Source organism: Somniosus microcephalus, chromosome 1 (assembly GCF_052327205.1).
Source record: "Somniosus microcephalus isolate GS21.2 chromosome 1, FLI_Smic_1.0, whole genome shotgun sequence".
NCBI lineage: Eukaryota > Metazoa > Chordata > Chondrichthyes > Squaliformes > Somniosidae > Somniosus > Somniosus microcephalus.
The window spans coordinates 28,560,796-28,577,874 of record NC_140987.1 but is presented as its reverse complement, the minus strand read 5'-3'; positions in this window follow the sequence as shown (position 1 = coordinate 28,577,874).

Genomic DNA, 17,079 nt, shown 5'->3' with positions numbered 1-17,079 from the left:
CCTGAGACCTGAAGGAAGGAAGGCTGTAAAGGTAAGTAAAACTTCTTTAAACACTTTAAACACACCAAACACACTTAACTCTGCACTCATGCACCCATCACTCACCTGAACACCGGACATCTCGACCCCTCCAAGCCCTTCAGCCCGATGGTCCGCCTCGCTAACTTGGCGTGGTTTGGAGCTGTCGGGAATCCCACACCTCAAGAATGAAAATAGGGATTAGGCTAAAAACTGCCTGTTAACTACCTGTTAACAGGCAGTTAATTGGCACTAATTCCCTTCCCGCCTCGGGGGGGCGGGTCCCAGTGCAGGTAGGGTACCCACCTCCTTTGAAACTGGCATAGAGGCAGGTTGGGGGCGGGATGGGTTCATGCCCCCCAATTTCGGGATTTTAACCCCCCACACGCCTCCAATCCCGCCTCCACGGCCCAATGAAAATCCTGCCCATAGAGTCATAACGGCATAGAAGGAGGCCATTCGGCCCATCGAGTCCATGCCAGCTCTCTGTAGAGCAATCCAGTCAGTCCCATTCCCTTGCTCTATCCCCGTAGCCCTGAAAGTTTATTTCCCTCAAGCGCCTATTGTTATAAATCTCATCATCAAGAAACTACTTATGAAATAACGCTGGACGGCCAGCTGGTGGCGCCGTCCAAGGAGTATAAATACTTGGGCATCGGCCCCAGCTTGCCAGGGACATTTTGTAAGACAAGGAACTAGTGAAGTACAACTAGACCTCCATGTTCTGAAACAAGTTGATTAAAGCCTTGCTTTATACTCAAACCAAGTGCGTTCTCAGTTCATTCTCAGACTGGCAATCAGTAACTAGTGGTGTTCCGCAGGGGTCAGTGCTGGGACCCCAACTCTTTACAATCTATATTAACGATTTGGAGGAAGGGACCGAGTGCAACATATCCAAGTTTGCCGACGATACAAAGATGGGAGGGAAAGCAATGAGTGAGGAGGACATAAAAAATCTGCAAAAGGACATAGACAGGCTAAGTGAGTGGGCAGAGATTTGGCAGATGCAATATAATGTTGGAAAGTATGAGGTTATGCACTTTGGCAGAAAAAATCAAAGAGCAAGTTATTATCTAAATGGAGAGAAACTGCAAAGTGCTACAGTACAAAGGGATCTGGGGGTCCTGGTGCATGAAACACAAAAAGTTAGTATGCAGGTGCAGCAGGTGATCAGGAAGGCCAATGGAATCTTGGCTTTTATTGCAAGGGGGATGGAGTATAAAAACAGGGAAGTCTTGCTGGGTATTGGTGAGGCCACACCTGGAATACTGCGTGCAGTTTTGGTTTCCATATTTAAGAAAAGATATACTTGCTCTCGAGGTGGTTCAGAGAAGGTTCACTCAGTTGATTCCGGAGATGAGGGGGTTGACGTATGAGGAAAGGTTGAATAGGTTGGGTCTCTACTCATTGGAGTTCAGAAGAATGAGGCGATCTTATCGAAACATATAAGATTGTGAGGGGGCTTGATCGGGTGGATGCGGGGAGGATGTTTCCACTGATGGGTGAGACTAGAACTAGGGGGCATAATCTAAGAATAAGGGGCTGCGCTTTCAAAACTGAGGAGGAGAAACTTCTTCACTCAGAGGGTAGTAAATCTATGGAATTTGCTACCCCAGAGAGCTGTGGAAGCTGCAACATTAAATAAATTTAAAATGGAGATAGACAGTTTCCTAGCAGATAAGGGAATTAGGGGTTACGGGGAGAGGGCAGGGAAGTGGACGTGAGTCTAGATTCAGATCAGCCATGATCCTATTGAATGGCGGAGCAGGCTCGAGGGGCCGTATGGCCTACTCCTGCTCCTACTTCTTATGTTCTTATGTTCATATGTAGTGAGTTTTATTACGCCACCTATCCTGTCTCTTCCGTCGGCAGCGAGTTCCAGGTCCTCACCACTCGTTGCGTTAAAAAGATTTTCCTCGCATCCCCGCTGTATCTCTTGCCCAAAACCTTAAATCTGTGACCCCTAGTTCTTGTACCATCAACTAGTGGGAACAGCCTGTCCCCGTCTAGCCTATCCAAACCCATCATAATCTTGTACACCTCTATCAAATCACCCCTCAACCTCCTTTGCTCTAATGAAAACAAATCCAGCTTCTCCAACCTGTCCTTGTAGCTAAGATTCCCCATCCCCGGAACCATTCTGGTAAAGCTCTCAAGGGCCTTCACATCCTTCCTAAAGTGTGGTGACCAGAACTGGACGCAATACTCCAGTTGTGGCTTAACCAGCGCTTTATAAATGTTCAGCATAACTTCTCTACTTTTGTACTCAATACCTCTATTTATGAAGCCCAAGATCCCATGTGCTTTGCTAACCACTCTCTTAATATGTCCTGCCACTTTCAGGGACCTATGCATATTAACTCCCAGGTCCCTCTGTCCCTGCACACCCTTTAAAACTGTGCAATTAAGTGTATATTGGGCTGGATATTCCGATGCCGATGGGTGGGTACGCGCTGTGTACACACCCGTAGGGACATCAGAAATACCGGTTTCAGGCATGCACAGCGCATGCGCTGAAAACCAACATTTCCCATCTGTCAAGAACTCTTAACTGATCGGACGCCTGCCCTGGAGAAGGGCCTCTGCAGGTGGAGAGTTCTGCTTTCTGCAGAACCTCCGCCCGCAGAAAGCCCTTAGAAATCTTACGCCTGGTAAAAGCGTATGGCCTGCTTTTACCAGCATAAGATTTGAAAAAAGTAAAAAAAAATGTTTTCACTCATTTATCATTTAAAAATACTTTTTAAAAAAGGTAAGTTTATTTTTAACCCCGTAAAAAACTTTAATTATTTTTTTCAAAAAATTAAATTTTTGTTTAAAATATTTAATTTATTGTAATTTCAACTAATTTTAAAAATATTATTTTTTTTAAAATGTATTTAATGTTTTAAAGTGTTTTTGGGGTGATCTCCATTCATATATTTGACAGGTCTATCTGTCAAGTGTATGAAGGGAGATTCCCTTCTTTGATTGGCTCCCCATGGCCCACATGATGCCAGGGACGCTTGCGAACTGCCTGCGCTCCTGGGATATGTGGGCCCTGCGCATTTGGAGTTGGAGAGGCCCAGCATCGGAACTATATGCACCTCGGAAGCCCTCAGGTAAGGGCGTAGATTTTTTCCAGATCAGAGGCCTCCGCATGCAGGAAGCATCCGATTGGAAAATATGGCCCATTGCCTCTCCCTGTTCCTTCTGCCAAAATGCATCACCTCACATTTCTCTGTATTAATTTCCATCTGCCACTTGTCTGCCCATTCTGCTAGCCTTTCTATGTCCTGTTGCAGTCGATTGGTATCATCATCACTGTTTGCCACACACCCAAGTTTGGTGTCATCGGCAAATTTAGAAATTCTACTCTGTATTCCAATATCCAGGTCATTTATATATATCAAAAAAAGCAGTGGCCTCAGCACTGACCCTTGGGGAACACCACTGTCTACCATCTTCCAGTCTGAAAAACAGCCATTTACCACAGCTCGCAGTTTTCTGTCCTTAAGCCAATTCCTTATAAAAGCTGCCACTGTCCCACCTATTCCATGAGCCTCAACTTGTTCAAATGCCTTCCAAAAATCCATGTAGACAACATCAATTGCATTCCCTTCATCAATGCTCCCTGTTACTTCATCAAAAAATTGAATTAGATTATTCAAACACGATCTGCCTTTTACAAATCTGTGTTGGCTCTCCTTAATTAGCTTAATTACCTCTCCAAGTGCCCATTAATTTTTTTCTTGATTATTGTTTCTAAAACTTTACCCACCACTGATGTTAAACTGACCGACCGGACGGTCTGCACCTGGGCAGGACCGGGACCGATGTCCTTGGGGGAGTGTTTGCTAGTGCTGTGGGGGAGGGTTTAAACTAAAATGTCTAAGGATAAGGGGTAAGCCATTTAGGACTGAGATGAGGAGGAATTTCTTCACCCAGAGAGTGGTGAACCTGTGGAATTCTCTGCCACAGAGGGCGGTGGAGGCTAGTTCATTAAATATATTCAAGAAGGAGTTGGATATATTTCTTAAGGCTAAAGGGCTCAAGGGATATGGGGAGAAGGCAGGGACAGGGTATTGAATTTGGATGATCAGCCATGATCTCATTGAATGGCGGAGCAGGCTCGAGGGGCCGAATGGCCTACTCCTGCTCCTATCTTCTATGTTTTTATGTTTCTATGACCTGTAGTTACTAGGATTGCCCTTACACCCTTTCTTGAACAATGGTGTCACATTTGCCACTTTCCAATCCTCAGGCACCTCCCCTGCATCTAGGGAAGATTGGAAAATTATGACAAGCCCTTCTTCTATCTCCTCCTCCAATTCCCTTAGCAACCTGGGATGCAAGCCATCTGGACCAGGCGACTTGTCCACTCTAAGCATACCCAGCCTTTCTAGTACATTCTGTCTATCAATTTTCAAACCTTCCATTGCTTCTACCTTTTCCACTTCTACCGATATTTTGTCAGCATCCACCTCCTTAGTAAACATTAAAACAGGGTTTCTGGCAAATATCCAGTGCAGTGCTATGGGATTGCTGCACAGTCAGAGGTGCTGTCTTTCAGATGAGACGTTAAACCGAGGTTCCATCTGCTTTCTCATGTGGACGTAAAAGATCCCATGGCACTATTCCGAAGAGAAGCAGGGGATTTCTCCCCAGTGTCCTGGCCAATATTGATCCCTCAATCAACATAACAAAAAAATAGCAGATTATTTGGTCATTATCACATTGCTGTTTCTGGGAGCTTGCTGTGCACAAATTGGCTGCTGCGTTTCCTACATTGCAACAGTGGCTACACTCCAAAAGTACTTCATTGGCTCTAAAGTGCTTTGAGACGTCCGGTGGTCATTAAAAGCATTATATTAATGCAAGTCTTTCTTTGCAGCACAGTGCTGTTTGTGGGACCTTGCTGTGTGCATATTGGCTGCCACATTTCTTACCTTATGACCATACTTCGAAAGTACTTCACTGGCTGTGAAGCACGTCTCGGTGCCGCATAAAAGCAAGTTTGTTCTTTCTTAAATAGCTTTGAAAGTGCCGAGTGACATTTTATGTGTGCTTTTTGCACTTTAGATGGAAAACTTTTATACAAACAGAGATGTTGGCGCTGCTGATTTAAGGAGGTCAAATTCAGACCTCAGTCCAACTTTGGATGCCTCTGATTATCAAAACAATCTCCGGATCTTACAAACTTGAGGGAACTCTGCGAAAACAGGAGCGGAAGAGAACGTCTCTCCAGGCATCAAAATTAACTGACTTGTCAGGGGAACAATCGCAGTAGAACATAGCTATCACGAACTGCCAGGAAAATCAGATTGATCTGATACACACAAACCTCCAGAAATAGAATCATCGAATGATCCAGCAGAGAAGGAGGCCATTCAGCTCATCGTGCCTGTGCCAGGTCTTTGGTAGAGCTGTCCAATTAGTCCCACTCACTCTCCTGCACTTTCTCCAGAGCCCTGCAAGCTTGATTTATTTTTCAAGTATTTATCCAATTCCCTTTTGAAAGTTAATGTTGAGCCTGCTTCCACCGCCCTTTCAGGCAGTGCAACAGGAATGTAAAAAAAATACTTCCCTCTCACTGCCTACCAATTATTGACAGCAGAAGCAGACAAAGAATCATGGAGGGGAATTCGTGTCAATACGGTGCGTGCATTCAGAAACATAGGAACATAGAAGATAGGAGCAGGAATAGGCCATTCGGCCTCTCGAGCCTGCTCCGCCATTCAATGCGATCATGGCTGATCAGCCTAATTCAGTACCCGGTCCCTGCTTTCTCCCCATATATCCCTTGATCCCCTTTAGCCTTAAGAAATATATCCAACTCCTTCTTGAATATATTTAATGTATTGGCATCTACTGCCTTCTGTGGTAGAGAATTCCATAGGTTCACCACTCTCTGGGTGAAGAAATTCCTCCTCATTTCTGTCCTAAATGGCCTACCCCTTATCCTTAGACTATGACCCCTGGTTCTGGACTCCCCGACCATCGGAAACATCCTTCCTGCATCTAGTCTGTCCAATCCTGTCAGAATTTTATAAGTTTCAATGAGATCCCCTCTCATTCTTCTAAACTCCAGCGAGTACAGGCCCAATCGACCCAATCTCTCCTCATACGTCATTCCTGCCATCCCAGGTATCAGTCTGGTGAATCTTCGATGAACTCCTTCCATGGCAAGAACATCCTTCCGCAGATAAGACGACCAAAACTGCACACAATACTCAAGATGTGGTCTCACCAAGGCCCTGTATAACTGCAGCAAGACATCCTTGTTGCTGTACTCAAACCCTCTCTCTACGAAGGCCAACATGCCATTTGCCTTCTTAACCGCCTGCTGCACCTACATGCTTACCTTAAGCGACTGGTGCACAAGGACACCCAGGTCTCGTTGCACTTCCCCTTCTCCCAATCTATTGCCATTCAGATAATAATCTGCCTTCCTGTTTTTGCCACCAAAGTGGATAACCTCACATTTATCCACATTACATTGCATCTGCCATGCTTCTGCCCAATCACCCAACCTGTCCAAATCATCCTGGAGTTTCTCGGCATCCTTCTCACCGCACACACGCCCACCCAGCTTTGTGTCATCTGCAAATTTGGAGATATTACATCTAGTTCCCTTGTCTAGATCATTAATTTATATTGTGAATAGCTGGGGTCCAAGGACTGATCCCTGCGGTAGCCCACTAGTCACTGCCTGCCACTTGGAAAAAGACCCGTTTATTCCAACTCTTTGCTTTCTGTCTGCCAACCAGTCCTCTATCCAAGTCAATACCTTGCCCCCAATCCCATGTGCCTTAACTTTACACGCTAACCTCTTATGCGGGACATTATCGAAAGCCTTCTGAAAGTCCAAATACACCACAGCCACTGGTTCTCCCTTATCTATTTTATCAGTTACATCCTCAAAAAATTCCAGTAGATTAGTCAAGCACGATTTATCTTTTGTAAATCCATGTTGACTTTGTCCGATCCCGTCACTGTTTTCCAAGTGCTCTGCTATTACATCTTTTATAATGGACTCTAGCATTTTCCCCACTACCGATGTCAGGCTTACCGGTCTGTAATTCCCCGTTTTCTCTCTACCACCTTTTTTGAATAGTGGGGTAACATTAGCTACCCTTCAATCCATGGGTACTGTTCCAGGTTCCATCGAATGCTGGAAGATGATCAGCAAAGCATCTACTATTTCTAGGGCCACTTCCTTAAGTACCCTAGGATGTAGATTATCAGGCCCTGGGGATTTATTGGCCTTCAATCCCATCGATTTTCCTAACACCATTTCCCTACAAATACTGATTTCTTTCAGTTCCTCCCTTTCATCAGACCCTATGTTCCCTGACATCTCTGGGAGGTTATTTGTGTCCTCCTTTGTGAAGACAGAACCAAAATATGTATTTAATTGGTTGCCATTTCTTTGTTCCCCATTATAAATTCCCCTGATTTTGACTGCAAGGGACCTACGCTTGACTTCACCAATCTTTTTCTCTTCACATATCTATAAAAGCTTTTACAGTCAGTTTTTATGTTCCCAGTTAGCTTACTCTCATATTCTATTTTCCGTTTCTTAATGAATCCCTTTGTCCTCCTTTGTTGAATCCTAAACTGCTCCCAATCCTCAGGTTTACTGCTTTTTCTGGCCAATTTATATGTCCTCTCCTTGGATCTTATGCTATCCCTAATTTCCCTTGTTAGCCACGGTTGAGTCACCTTTTTTGTTTTATTTTTATGCCAAACTGGGATGAACAAATTCTGTAGTTCATCCATGCGGTCTTTGAATGTTTGCCATTGCCTATCCACCGTCAACCCTTTGAGTGACATTCCCCAATCAATCCTACCCAACTCGCTCCTCAGACCATCGTCTGCTACATCGCATACCGTTGCCGACGGTCCTGCCGCGGTCACCATTTTGTAGAATTGGGGTTATATCTGGAAATTTTGGAAATTCTTGCGAAACCTTACAAGAGAGAAACAGAGTTAACGGTTCAGGTCAAATCCCTTCAGTCCTGACGAAAGGTCATCGACCTGAAACGTTAACTCTGTTTCTCTGTCCACGGATGTTGCCTGGCCTGCTGAGTTTTTCCAGCGTTTTCTGTTGTTATTTCGGATTTCCAGCATCCGCAGTATTTTGCTATCATGATACTAGAACTGAGAGATTATAACTGACAGGAATGACTGAACAGGCTGGGGTCCTTTCTCTAGTAAAGAGAAGACCCGAGAGGTAGCCTGATAGAGCTCTTTACAATTATGAAGGGGTTCGATAGGGTAGACATAGAGAAAATGTTTCCCCTTGTGGGGGAGACCAACACTTTGGGCCATAAATATAAGATTGTCATAATAAGGAATTCAGAGAGCAGTGAGGATGTGGAACTCGCTACTACAGGGAATGGTTGAGGCGACTAGCAAAGATACATTTTTAGGGGAAGCTAGATAAGCACATGAGGGCGAAAGGAATAGAAGGATATGCTGGTAGATTGAGATGAAGTAAGTAGAGTGGGAGGAGGCTCGTATGGAGCAGAAACACCGGCATGGACAGAATGGCCTGTTTCTGTGTGCTATATTCTATGAAAATATGCCTAAAAATGGGATGGTTGGAATAATTGACTTGGGAAATTTAATGATTTAGATTTAGAATGCTTGACCCTTTAAGAGAATGTCACTAACATTTTGTTTCATGATGTCCTAAAAGCGGAATATAGGGAGTTAGGAGGTAAATTGAAAAATAGGACCTCAAAGGTAGTAATCTCAGGATTGCTACCAGTGCCACGTGCTAGTCAGAGTAGAAATAGAAGGATAGTTCAGATGAATACTTGGCTAGAGGAACGGTGCAAGGGGGAGGGATTCAAATTCCTGGGACATTGGAACCGGTTTTGAGGGAGGTGGCACCAGTTCAAACCGGACGTTTTGCACCTGGGCAGGGCCGGGACCGATGTCCTAGGGGGAGTGTTTGCTAGTGCTCTGGGGGAGGGTTTAAACTAAAATGGCAGGGGGTTGGGAACCTGAGCGGGGGGACAGAGGAAAGGGAAGCAAGGATAAAGCAAAAGATAGGAAGGAGAAAAACGAAAGTGGCAGTCAGATAAATCAAACATGGCCACAGTAAATAATAATTCTAATAGGTCTAAGAGCGTTAAAAAAACAAGCCTGAAGGCTATGGCCCAGAAATTCATTGTAGCCACTTTTGGGGCGGTAAAGTCGGGCGGCCGCTAAAGTTTGCGCCCGGCGCAAAATCGAGGCCACTTCTCCGATATTCATTAGCTTCGCCCTAAGAGTTTGCTCGAGCGCTAAAACTGGCGCTGCACGCCTCTCTTTAGGTGCTAAGCCGGAGGTGCTGAGCGAGAGCGCCGAGGCCGGGCGCAGCGCAGGTGCGGCCATCTCGTGATTGACAGCAGACACCCTGGCGCCGGCCAGCTCTTAAGGGGGAAGGGTCGACTTGGTCTGCTGCCACGCCCTGGATAGTGGAGCCCTCCAGCTAGGCCTGAACACTGCTGCTGGACCCAAATAGCGCCTGAAGCCATGCAGAAGGCCCGTGAACGAGCGCAGCGCTTCTCAGAGCTTGATCTGAGTGTGCTGGTTGGTGGTGTGGAGAAGAGGCGCCATCTTTTGTACCCGGACAATGGCAGGAAGGCGCCGGTCCGCGTCTACCGGAGAGCCTGGAGGCATGTCGCCAGCAAGGTGTCAGCCAACAGCGAGGTCCCCAGGACCGGTGTCCAATGCCGCAAAAAGTTTAATGACCTCACTCGGATTGTCAGGGTGAGTACCCTTTCCAGTGTCCTCCTCATCCTTGCATGTGCACCTCACATTATGGGCAAAGGGACCTGAAAGCCCTAATGGCCAGCCCTCATCCAGCAGCTATGGGACAGGCATGAACATCAATTGCACATTCTGCACTTAACACACTGGCCAAGCTATTCCACCATGGGAGGCAGTGCACACAAGATCAGGGCTACACACTGGCCAAGCTATTCCACCATGGGAGGCAGTGCACACAAGATCAGGGTGACACACTGGCCAGGCTATTCCACCATGGGAGGCAGTGCACACAAGATCAGGGCGACACACATAGCCAGGCTATTCCACCATGGGAGGCAGTGCACACAAGATCAGGGCGACACACTGGCCAGGCTATTCCACCATGGGAGGCAGTGCACACAAGATCAGGGCGACACACTGGCCAGGCTATTCCACCATGGGAGGCAGTGCACACAAGATCAGGGCGACACACTGGCCAGGCTATTCCACCATGGGAGGCAGTGCACACAAGATCAGGGCGACACACTGGCCAGGCTATTCCACCATGGGAGGCAGTGCACACAAGATCAGGGCGACACACTGGCCAGGCTATTCCACCATGGGAGGCAGTGCACACAAGATCAGGGCTACACACTGTACTTACGAGGCCGTCCATTCTCTTGCAGGCCAAGCTGGCCAATAATAGGAAGAGCCAGACTGCGACCGGGGGAGGCCGACCCCAGATCCAGCCGCTCACCGAGCTGCAACATCGCGTGGAGCGCATCATGGGTGGCCGGGTGATTGGCCCCGTTGCATGTGGAGATGCCGACCCTGTTCTGGGCACCAATGGTAAGGACATCAACGTTTGGACCTCTCTCGTCCCACTTGCGCATCAGATCTACATCCTTTGCCACTGTCCGACCAATGCGCTGAATGCCACCACTCATGCATCCCTCGCTGACGTCCTCTCCTCACTCTAAAGCTACTCTTGTGCCTTCCTGCTTTCAGATGGTGAGGAGGAGGTCCCTGAACTTGCCAGTGACAGCCCCTCAGAAGAGGAGGAGGAGGAGGAGCAAGAGGAAGGCGGCCCATCAGGGGAACCCTCATCCGCGGCAACCCATGCGAATGTAGGGGACACGTCTTCCCTGGAGGGGAGCGTGGCGGAAGTGTCGGAGGGGAGGGGAGCTCATGGGACCTGCGGCCTGCAGAAACGCGGGAGGGGGGTGGAAGCTCAGCGGCCTTCTCCCTAGAGGGGGGAAGGGTCGGAGGGGAGTCCAATAGCTGGGCCCAGTGGCGTCCAGCAACGCAGGATGGGTCGGCCAGCTCGGCGGCCTTCTCCCCAGAGGGAGAGTCCGGCCTCCAGTCCGGAGATGGTCTTCGCCGAGGAGATGGAACGCCTCGAGGACTTGTCCGCGGACTCGGAGCGCCGGCACACGGAGCTCATGGGGGTAGTGGTATGGTTGCCTGAGGCCATCGAGTCCCTCTCTCGGAGTGTCACCGACGTCGGGGCCTCACAGGCCATCAGTTTGGCGGAATTTGGGGCAGAGCAGGCAGCGAGTCGGGCGGCATTCGGGGCAGCTCAGGCAGCGAGTGGGGAGCTGATCAGTGGTGCCGTGCAGTCACTGGGTGCTCTGATGAGGTCACTGAACAGGTCAACACGGGCACTCACTGCTGCCACACTCGCTGTGTCAGCCAGGCATCGCCAGGGCACCCGGCGCGCTGCAGCAGCACAGCGGTCTGTCCCTCGGCAGATTGGTGCGCCTGCTGCAGTGCTGGCCCGGGCGAGTGCCTGTGTCTCAGGCGACCAGCGAGCGCCTGCCATCCGCCAGCTTGCCCCCATTCCTCCAGCCACCACTGCCACTCCCCCAGTGGAGCTGCCAGGAGCTGCTGCAGCAACTGATGCTGGCCAGCCACAGCTGCAGCATTCAACAGCCGCCCGCTCGACGGCCAGACCTCGACTAGGCTGACCCCCAAGGGCATCTGCCGTCACAACATGTGCCCCTCTGGAGCCTGCCCCCAGCCTTGCAGCAGCCAATGGCCTTACTTTGAGGAGGAGCAGCAGGGCGGGCAGGGGCCACACAAAGATGGCCAAGGCATCGCCCTAGCGGGCCAAAAAGTCGAATGTGTGGCCAGTTGTGTTTGTTTTTTGAGGCCGAGAATTGGATGTTTGTTTTTTGAGGCCGAGAATTGGATGTTTGTTTTTAGAGGCCGAGAATTGGATGTTTGTTTTTTGAAGGCCGAGGATGTGATGTTTGTTTTTTACGAAGGCCGAGGATGACGGCCATTTTAGTTGCACTGTTTTGTTAATCCTCTCCAGGTTGTGGGAGCGAGTAATGTGTTTGAGTGTTTTTTGGGGGTTCCGTCTGTTTTTGGTTTTCATGTGGGAAGGGCCCTGAGTTTGTACAATAAAGCATTTTATTTATTAACATTGTCTATGTTTGATCTTTGAAGTGTTTGTTGCCTTAACCGGCTGAGGGCTTGCGGAGCGGCTGCAATCATGTTCTTTCATTGGCACAAGCCATTCCCTGACAAGGGGCCTAGAAGTGACGTTCAATAAGCCGCCGACGGGCGGCCCGTGGACCTTCTGCCTCCCTCCTGGGCTGGTACTCCTCGTCCTCCTCCTCCTCATGCTCCTCCTGCTCCTCCTCCTGAGGTGGGGGTCCAACATGAGCTGGCAGTGCCTGAGTCCTGCGGATAGCCAGGTTGTGCAGCATGCAGCAAACGACGACGAATTGGGAGACTCGCTCCTGCGAATACTGGAGGGCTCCCCCGGAGCGATCGAGACAGCGGAACCGTTGCTTGAGGACGCCGATTGTTTGTTCTATGATGTTCCTAGTCGCTTGATGGCTCTCGTTGTATGCCTCTTCAGCAGGGGTCGTGGGCGCGCGGAGCGGGGTCATGAGCCAGGTACACAAAGGATAGCCTTTGTCTCCGATAAGCCATCCTCTTGGGTGAGGCTGTGCCTGGAACATGTCAGCCACAGTTGTCTGTCGCAGGATAAAGGCATCGTGGCTGCTGCCTGGAAAGCGGGCATTGACAGCTAGGATGCGCTGCCTGTGGTCACACACCAGCTGTACGTTGAGGGAATGGTAGCCCTTCCGGTTGCGGTAATCTTCGGCATGCTCCAGAGGTGTCCGCAAAGCCACATGCGTGCAGTCAATGGCGCCCTGCACCATGGGGAAGCCCGCTATTCTTGCAAATCCCACTGCACGCTGCTGCTGCTTGTCCAGGGTCATGGGGAAGGAGATGAATTGATGTCTCCTTCTGAAAAGGGCTTCGGTCACCTGGCGGATGCAGCAATGCACGGCGAACTGGGAGATGTTAGCGATGTCCCCAGCAGCGGATTGGAAGGAGCCGGTGGCATAGAAGTTGAGAGCCACCGTCACCTTCACTGCCACCGACAGAGACGTCCTGCACATCAGCTGTGGCTGCAGATCTCTGTGATGCAGCTGGCAGATGTCTGCAACCACCTCCCTTCTGAATCGCAGCCTCCTAACACACATCGCGGCAGACATGGTCAGATAGGAGGACTGCTGGCGGTATACCCTGGGTGGGTAAGGCCTCAGTTGGCGACGCCTGTTGCCCCCTCTGCGTCTAGCCAGGGCTGCCACTCTCTCACGGCGTCTGTAAGCCCTTCTGGCATAAGGCTGAAAGTCAGCGTTGGCACCCAATGCAGCCCCCATTATATGCTGGCAAACACTGAGCTCTCAATGAAGGCAAAGATAATTGCTAAGCTCTGGCCTGAGCCAAAAATACCTGTCCTAGTGTTGGTCCAAACCAGTAAGCTCTCCTCCTTGGTCTCTCTCCAAAAAACCGTTGCACAAGAGTGAATGCTGCAAAATGGCTGGCCTTTATAGTGCAGGGTAAGTGCCCTTTAATTAGCGCTCCCCGCAGCCCGCCTCGGCTGTGTACCGTTCCACTTCACAGTCGCTCGGGACGCCCGGCGCACAATGGGCCGGCGCGAGTGAAGTTCCGGTTCGGGGCGCACAAAGGGCGTTGCACTAGTAAATGACGTCATGATCTGCGCGCACAGCAGGGCGTGCGCTAAGACTTTGCGCCGGCGCTAAATGTGTAATGAAGGTGGGGCGAGGCGCAGATCGCGCTGCGCCCGGGCGGTAAGCGCCTAGCACTCGAGATCTACTCCTCCTAAGGCGCTAACGGCTGGCGCGCCCAACTGAATTTCTAGGCCTATGTGTCTTAATGCGAGGAACGTTCGTAATAAGGTGGATGAATTAGCTGCGCAAATAGAGGTAAACGAATATGATTTGATTGGGATTACGGAAACATGGCTCCAGGGTGACCAAGGCTGGGAACTCAACATCCAGGGGTAGTCAATATTCAGGAAAGATAGGCAAAAAGGATAGGGAGGTGGGGTAGCATTGCTGGTTAAAGAAGGGATTAGCACAATTGTAAGGAAGGATATTAGCTCTGATGATGTGGAATCTTTATGGGTAGAACTGAGAAATGCCATGGGGCAGAAAACGTTAGTGGGAGTGGTATATAGATCTCCAAAAAGTAATGCGGAGGTTGGGGATGGCATTAAAATGGAAATGAGAGAAGCGTGCAAAAAGGGCACAGCAGTCATCATGGGTGACTTTAATCTACATATAGATTGGGCCAACCAAATTAGTAACAATACTGTGGAGGCGGAATTCCTGGAGTGTTTAAGGGATGGTTTCCTGGACCAATATGTCGAGGAACCAACTAGGGATCAGGCCATCTTAGGCTGGGTATTATGTAACGAGAAAGGATTAATTAGCAACCTTGTTGTACAAGGCCCCTTGGGTCGGAGCGATCATAATATGATCGAATTCTTCATTAAGATGGAGAATGAAGCAGTCGACTCAGAGACTAGGGTCCTAAATTTAAATAAAGGAAACTATGATGGTCTGAGGCGCGAGTTGGGTAGGATTGATTGGGGAATGTCACTCAAAGATTCACCAGGCTGATACCTGGGATGGCAGGAATGACGTATGAGGAGAGATTGTGTCGATTGGGCTTATACTCAATGGAGTTTAGAAGATTGAGAGGGGATCTCATCGAAACCTATAAAATTCTGTCAGGCCTGAACAGACTAGATGCAGGAAGGATGTTTCTGATGGCCGGGGAGTCCAGAACCAGGGGTCATAGTCTAAGGATATGGGGTAAGCCATTTAGGACTGAAATGAGGAGGAATTTCTTCACCCAGAGAGTGGTGAACCTGTGGAATTCTCTACCACAGAGGGCGGTGGAGGCCAGTTCATTAAGTATATTCAAGAAAGAGTTGGATATATTTCTTAAGGCTCAAGGGATCAAGGGATATGGGGAGAAGGCAGGGACAGGGTACTGAATTTGAATGATCAGCCATGATCTCATTGAATGGCGGAGCAGGCTCGAAGGGCCGAATGGCCTACTCCTGCTCCTATCTTCTATGTTTCTATGTTTCTATGTCTGGAGAGAGCAGCAGTTATTGGTTTTCTTTTTATCACCCCACTGGTCTGTTTGTGGTTAGGTGCCCGCAGGCTTGGGGAAGTTACCCGCAGGCTTAGGGAATCTAGAGCAGAGAGTTGGGATAGGGAAAGGGAGGTTGAAGGATACCAGGCTAAGATAGAGCGCCTGGTGGTCCAGTTCAGTGAGGGCAAAAGCCACACGAGGCATGAGTCAGAGTACCTGAAGTGCCTAGTTGCAGAGGCCAAGAGCAATGAGATGAGGGTGCGGGAGGAGAACGCCCGCCTCATACAAGAATTAAAAGAGCAGGAGGAAAAGGTTAGGGAGGTAAAGGCAGCATATAAGCTGGCCTGCGAGCAAGGGTTTGAGGAGGCAGATCATGGTCCCTGTAGGTAAGAGATAGAAAGCTTGAATATGGCTTTAAAGAGGGCAAAGGGGATGATATGTCTGATCAGCCCGAAGGCAGGTCAGCCGGATTTTACCGGCAACCCAAATAAAACCGTCCCACAGGCAACACACAGGAAAATTTGGTCAGGGAATCAGAGGTCCCACGACCGCCACCCATGGCTCCGAGCTTTCAGGAGCTCTGGCAGCAAAGGGGGGTGGAGGATGAGGTGGTAGAGGAAGTACAGCAGGCCATGCTAGATAGGCCGGGACCAGGACCAGTGTACCCCCTCCGACAACGGAGGTACGGTCCGCCCGTTGATGAAGATGACCCAGGGGCCATCCAGAATCAGTTTGTGGTGCCGTATGGCACCCACCAGCTCAGGGACCTGGTTAGCCACATCCCCAAGCTCACTAAAAAGGGAGACCCCTCTCTACACTTCAGGGAGATAGAGCAGGCGGCTTGTGGAAATGACTGTGATGATGCAGAGCAAGCAAAAATGCTGCTGTTTTCCCTGGCAGGTGATCTCCTCCAGGCCCTATCTGGTGAGTGCAAAAGGGGGCAGAGGGATTATGAGGGTCTCAAGAATGAGATATTGGAGGCCATGGGACTCAATGATGGTAGCCCATTCGCTCGGGTAGAAAGAACGGTGCAGCTGCCAGGGGAGTCCCCGCAGGCGTTCGCAGACAGGCTGTGGCCAGTCTACCGGAGCGCCTGCCCGGGAATGCCAGGGCGGGCAGCGCTGGACCCAGTCCAATTGACCCACTGGCTCCATTGCCTTATGACAAACAGCCTACCCCAGATCCAAGCCCAGGTCGCGGCTTGGTTTGACCCCCGAAACCCCCAGACCACCGAAGAAGCGGTGAACCGCCGGCTCACAGTAGCCTTCAGGAACATGAGTGGTATCGAGGCTCCCCAACCCAAGGGAAGAGTCCATGAGGTTAAACCTGGGAGCCAGAGTAAGAAAGAGTTGCACCAGGAGGGGAACCGTCCCTCCCAGGCTAGGTTAAATTGTTATGGGTGCGGGAAAGACGGTCACTGGAGAAAAGACTGTAAGAATCCCTGGAAGGATAACCAGGGAAAGGATCCCACAGCCCCAGCCTGTTCCGTCCGTGTATATGAATACACAGACTGCGGAGAACGGTATAATAGGTGTTTACTCAAAGTGGCTCAGACTGCAACTGATCTGTACAAATTACTACTCAGCCTTATATACAGGTGTGGTCACTGCCGGTACTACAGTATACATGAGCTGTAAAAAGTAGTTCCCCCCTTAAAGGTACATACATTACAATTCCTCCCCTTTTAGATTAACAGTACCATAACACTCATTTAACAATTAAATATCAAACTAATTACAATTAACACTTTTAACATGCAACATTAGCTGAAAATAGTCTATTTATAAATTCAGTCTTTGGGGAGGCTTCCTGATCCTTTCTGGATAGTGCCTTTCCCGAGTGTCTTGCTCTTGGTGCGGAGGCGATTCTGGCCCCCTATCGTCGGTTGGTTCATCAGCTTCCGATGCT